The sequence below is a fragment of the Papaver somniferum genome, chromosome 9, assembly GCF_003573695.1.
Source record: "Papaver somniferum cultivar HN1 chromosome 9, ASM357369v1, whole genome shotgun sequence".
Taxonomy (NCBI): Eukaryota; Viridiplantae; Streptophyta; class Magnoliopsida; order Ranunculales; family Papaveraceae; genus Papaver; species Papaver somniferum.
Window position 1 is genome coordinate 188,863,742 of NC_039366.1, and position 6,000 is coordinate 188,869,741.

The 6,000-nt window shown below is 36.9% G+C and overlaps 1 long non-coding RNA gene across 8 annotated transcripts; it reads right to left on the minus strand.

Moving 5' to 3' along the window:
• Positions 1-1,435: 1,435 nt before the first annotated feature.
• On the minus strand, positions 1,436-5,777 carry LOC113309285. 8 transcript variants are annotated; one of them, XR_003340491.1, is made up of 12 exons: positions 5,359-5,777; positions 4,903-5,063; positions 4,270-4,819; positions 3,813-4,174; positions 3,701-3,730; positions 3,124-3,593; positions 2,963-3,023; positions 2,815-2,857; positions 2,709-2,732; positions 2,550-2,614; positions 2,243-2,288; positions 1,436-1,838 (listed from the first exon to the last, which is right to left on the minus strand). It is a non-coding gene; the product is annotated as an uncharacterized LOC113309285 (long non-coding RNA). The 8 variants fall into 8 exon arrangements; XR_003340489.1 differs by having other exon boundaries at positions 2,243-2,343; XR_003340486.1 differs by having other exon boundaries at positions 2,243-2,343; positions 2,480-2,614.
• Between the last annotated feature and the right edge of the window lie 223 nt (positions 5,778-6,000).

Below are 6,000 nucleotides of genomic sequence, written 5' to 3' on the forward strand. Positions count from 1 at the left end.
ACCTGGACTTATATTCCCGATGAACAGCCTAGTACTATCAATCACCTCACAATAATCTTAATCGGCGCGGCGAAAGAAGATATTGTGGAATCACAAACGATGAGACAAAGATGTTTGTTATTACTTTTATATCTTGCCTATCGGAGATATCAATCTCAAGCCAATCGTCAAGATTGTACTCAATACAATAGAAACAACAAGATCAGATCACACAACTACAAGAAAGTAGTATCGGTATGGCTTCACAATCCCAATGAAGTCTTCAAGTCGTTAACCCACAGGGTCTCGATAGAAACCTAAGGTTAAAGGAGAATCGGCTCTACCTTATACAACTAGTATCACACAGGAAGTGTGGGGATTAGGTTTCCCAGTTGTTAGAGTTCTCCCTTATATAGTCTTTCAAATTAGGATTTGCAATCAATGTTAGCTTAGTAACATAGCATTCAATATTCACCGTTAGATGAAAACCTGATTGGATTCAATCTAATATATTTCAACCGTTAGATCGAAAACTTAGCTTGTTACACACAAATGAAATGCACGTTTTAGGTTTGTGTAACCGTACCCAAACATGTACATTTGTTGGTTCAACAGTAGTTAACCAAATGGTTATACATATGAGCGCTTCCATATTAACCATATTCTTCTTTACCATAACTAGTTCAAAGGACTCAAATGAACTAGTTAGAGAGTTGTTCAATTGCTTAGATCTTATAGAAGTATACAAGACACAATTGAAGCAAAAATGATTTGATTCACTCGAACCGATTCATGAACTTTATAACCATGGTTTGCAAACTTGCATTCCTTAGTTAATATAAGTATAAGTTCACGAATAATCGTTTTTAGAAAATAACCAACCTAAGTACGCGGACTAGGTACGCGGACTTAAGTACCCGGAATAAGTTTGTAAATAATTCACAAACTCCATCAGATTTTCTCGGGAAGAGAACCTCCGACAGTACGCGGAGCCATTTTGTGGCGTTTATAAATGTTGCGCATAATTTGTGCAACGCAAATAAACGTTGGTAAAACGTCGTTGTGCATTGTTGTGCACGCATTTTCCGTTGCACAAATTAATTTGTACAACATTTATATATGTTGCACAATTGATTGCGCAACGTTTATTTTTCTTATTTGTGCATAGTATAATTTAATTTGTGCAACGCTTATTATTTACATAATAACACATTTGTGGGTCCCATTTATATTTTCTGTCAACGTTTTATTTATTTGGTTGCAGTCCGTCGCTCATTTCAGGTGATTTGTGCAACGGATTAGTTTCCTACGTTTATATTCGTTGCAAAATAATTTCCAGGTTAAAAAATGTTACCGCCGGCCTTAATTCCGGCAGATTTCTGCTCCTGAATTACAGTCGATCACGAACAATTATTGATCATCACAATTCATCAAGAACGATTCATACGTCAACAAAGTAGATATATAAACCATAAACCCATACAAATATTAAACAACTTATGCAAAATCCCAAATGTTATTATAAACACAAGTTTCTGAATTTGAAACTATGATTAGCCTAACCTTCTGTTGTTACATGTTGTTCCACCCCCCCTAGTTGTTCCAGTTCCAGCACTTGTATTTGGTGAAGCTCCCCTTAACCACTAATAGTTTACCTGAACTGGTACTATGATTAGCCTAACCTTCTGTTGTTACATGTTGTTCCACCACCCGTAGTTGTTCCAGTTCCAACACTCGTCTTTGGTGAAGCTCCCCTTCACCACTAATAGTTTACCTGAACTGGTACTAGGTGTAGCTCTGCCAAGACTTCCCCTAGACCCGCCTCTACCACGATCACCTCTAGGTCTTGTTATAGCCAACTGTCAAAACAAGAGAGAGCATACCAAACTTAATCATATACATAAGCGATTTTACCAGTTTTTGCCACTTATGAGTTTTCTGTTTTGTTCTTGAGCTAATGCCAATCATTCTTATGGGCAGGGATAAAGTCTACGCCTGTAGAGTTGCATCTTTTTTAATCTTGATTATCATGTTATGCAGATTTCCATGGCAAGTACAGTGCCAAAAACTTGCTGGATGGAATCATACAAGACATCCTGATAAGTTATATCCACTACTTGTTGAATTCAAACAAACACGTAATCCTGAGCTACTTCCGTTAGTTACAAAGCTAATATACCAACATCTATCCAATCTCACAGCTATCTTTCGCCACGAAGTTAACGAATAATACCATTGGGGCTAAGTGAGTACAATTTCTTACCCTCGGCCAAATCCCACAACCATTTTTACCATCACCTGCACTTGGACTATCAGATGACATCAACGGTGAGTTATATTTCTCATAGGCATTTCTACAAACAACTGAAAATTACATAAACAGACAAAAGTGACTCAAAACCATGTAACAAAGATCTGTTGTACAAAAAACCCATCATATAATTGAAATTATAATAACAAAAATCAAAAAAGTTTACTCAATCAGTAAATGAAAAATAACCTTCCTAACGAGCGACACCAGCACCAGTTACCATCTACATGATAGATATCTTTAACAGGCTGATACGCACCATTAAACCCGCCAAGAAGGAAGTTCCAGAATCAGCTATTGCCACACACCCAACGGCACAATATCCTGAAAACCAACATGTTCATATTAGAACACATCATGAAGGATACCGCAAGACAGAGCACAACAATGACAAACACAGAAGGATTGCATTAATTACCAGTTGTCTTTCCAGCATATCAAACTAAGAACAAGAAACAAAGCATAGAGAGTTAAAAATTAGACGAATAAAGAACTGAAGTGTATGGACATGGTGAATAACGTACCTGCCAATAACGTAGCGCAACAAGTGCAAATAACTGAAAAACACTAAAAAAACCATGTTCTAGTTAGCACTTTGTAATCCAATATTCATGAGTGAAGTAAGAGACAAAAATAATAGAGATTAAAATGTAACCAGGAGCAGATACCAACCATTCTTTTTATAGGTTTTTGACTGGCTTGACTTGTACTTGGCATGGAAAAAGCAAGAAACCTACATTCAAATGCAAACTCATATTATTGTTCTTTTATGTTAAACTCAATGGGAGACAGAAACCTCTATATAAATAACACATCACACAGTTCAGGCTGACCCGAGAAGGTCTTCTGATATGCACTCCATGGAGATTGTGGAAGCTATTGATAAACTTCAGGAAAGGCTGAAAGTTTTTCCTGGTAACGATTCAATGAGTATGGAGGCTCAGAAGAATGCTACCCTTTTCTTCAACCTTTTGTTGCGTAGCACTTTTGCGAGTATGGAGGCTCAGAAGAATGAGCATGGAGGCTCAGAAGAAAACCACCTGACACGTGAAGCATTTGATTGGGTTATCGGTGAAGTTGAGTCTCGTTTCTTACAGTCATTAGTTGCTCCTGGTGAAATGATTGGTTGTATTGCAGCACAGTCTGTTGGTGAACCTGCTACTCAGATGACTCTTAACACCTTTCACTATGCTGGAGTTGAGTGCAAAGAATATGACCCTCGGTGTTCCCAGGTAAAGAGAAATTATTAACGTTGCCAAGAAAATCAAAACATCATCTCTCACTGTTTATCTGAAACCTGAGGCTAATAAGACCAAAGAAAGGGCTAAAAATGTTCAGTGTGCTCTGGAATATGCTACTAAGATGAATATATTTAAATAAAACAAATTAGAATCCAGATCCAAAACTTACCAGTTCCGAGAGAAGCGCTGACCTTGAAAGCTGAAAAGGCACCATTAGACAGCATAAGTAACTTAAAAAACATATCTAAAAAGAAAACGAAACAGGTGAAAAACTGATTTACCACTTCTCTCCTATCATTTTTAGGGTCAAGACTAAAACCTATAAGGTTATCCGTTCTCAAATTGCGCTCCTTCTCATTGTCAAGCTCCAAATGTGATGTGCACCATAACCAAGATCATAGGGAAAGAGCATCTAATACAACACAGGATGCGATTAGCTGCAAATCCTTCTGGGTTAAGTGCCTATTGTAACTTTTCTGAAGTGAGAACAGTTTGGACCATGGATAGGCATTATAAAGTTGACAGTCGAAACCCGGAATATCTCCGCCAGCTTGGCATATAATAAACGACCATCAAGGATGGCTTGGGAGTTTTCTACCATACACATCAGACCATGAATGTCTTCCACAGAACGAAAAGCTTCCTACACAAGATCACATAACAAAATTTAGATATAGAACCGAGGTAGTTTGCTCCACGCAAATACTTGGACTATGGAACTAAGTATTAACCACATACCTACCAAAGATCAAGCTCAGTTGCAACCTTAAGCTGCTCAAACCTCGTATCTTGGTACAGTTGTAAGCTTTCTGGTAACAATAAGTCAGGTCTGTCTCTCTGGTCCTTGTATTTGTTAAGATTTGCAAGATGGTTTCTGGTTATTTCGCGAAGCCTACGGAATTCAGTTGTTCTCTTGTACTGCTTACAAGACTGGAAGGCTCGGTGCGCAGTCATTTATGCAATAGAGAGAAGTATTAATCAGATCCTACACTCAAACTCATTAAGACTGAAAAATCAAAAATGCCAAGGAGATAAATAAAATGGTTGAAAGAAGGTCAATTAATGTTCCATTAACATGAAGAAGCAGATGAAAACTTAAGATGATTTAAGCTTCATACAACCCATTCCAATTCCATGAAATAAATCGAGTTATAACAAACTTCAGTCTATACCACACTAGATACCAAGAGGTAAACCTAGAGACAGTGCCATGGAGATTCAATCGGGATTTAACATTCATCTCTGAACGCTCGCCATGATTGGATTGAAAAGGACCAATCTATCAAAACTGAAAACATCAAGGTTAGAAGTGTCTCCTTTAAGCACCACAAACTGTTAACAATTAAGTACCATTGGCAAATCAATAGTTACCGTGTACAGGTTAATCCTCGATGGTACTTGCAACTGATCAGCTGCATCAGCATACTGAACACCGATGGTGAATGTTCCTGGCGTAAATAGCATCAAGGACTTAAGACTAGGCAATGGGTTTCCTTCCGGGAATACAAGAGTACTCTGTTGATGATCTCCACCTGCGGCATCAGAATCAGGTAAAGCTTCAAAAACTGTAATACCTATAGATCTAAAACCTTGCAAACCTTATATTTGAAACAACGAGGCTATCCAAATCAACCTTATTGCACCAGCTAAGTAGATTTATCAGTAGTTACATATCTAATACAAGAAAGAACTACAAATCTATATGAAATTCTAAGGCTGCACAGGAAGAATAGATTTAGGTCAAAAGCAAACAACAAAACCAAAAAAACTTCATTAAAACAAAACAAACTGAACCTAGGAACTCATAAAACTGAAATTAAAAACTACCTGATGATAAACAAATCGTTGGAAGCACAATCAACTATCAGATTTTTAGTGTAATGGTTCCCGACATAAGGAAAAAAATTTTCTAGGGTTACGAAAATCTCAAAGTTAGAGTTTATAGATCAAGATTTCTGATCTATGGGTTTTGTTTACAACATCAGGGTATAGAAATATGAAGTTTTGATTTGTTGTTTTTGAGCTGAAATAGTAGCAGATTCAAATGTTCTTCTCGGTTTCAAAAGAAGAGTTTTTGGAGAGAGAGAGGGCGAGAGAAAAACGAGATTTCTGGTATATGAGTTTTGTTTACAACATCAGGGAATAGAAGTATGAAGTTTTCATTTGTTTTTTTTTTTTTGAGCTGAAATAGTAGCAGATTCAAGAGTTCTTCTCGGTTTCAGAAGAAGAGTTTTTGGAGAGAGAGAGGCGAGAGGAAAACGAGTTCTAAACTAAAAATATCTAAATTTTAATTAATACTGAAATCAGAAAACTATAATAAAGATTATGAATCCTAACAACCCATGAAAAAAACATATATTACAAAAAGACCATACCCTGTACAACGGTTATGCGCGTTCAACATACGCTGTACCAGTAGTTTCTTTTAATAATGAAATATAAATAATTGTGCAACGGATAAACTGGTGC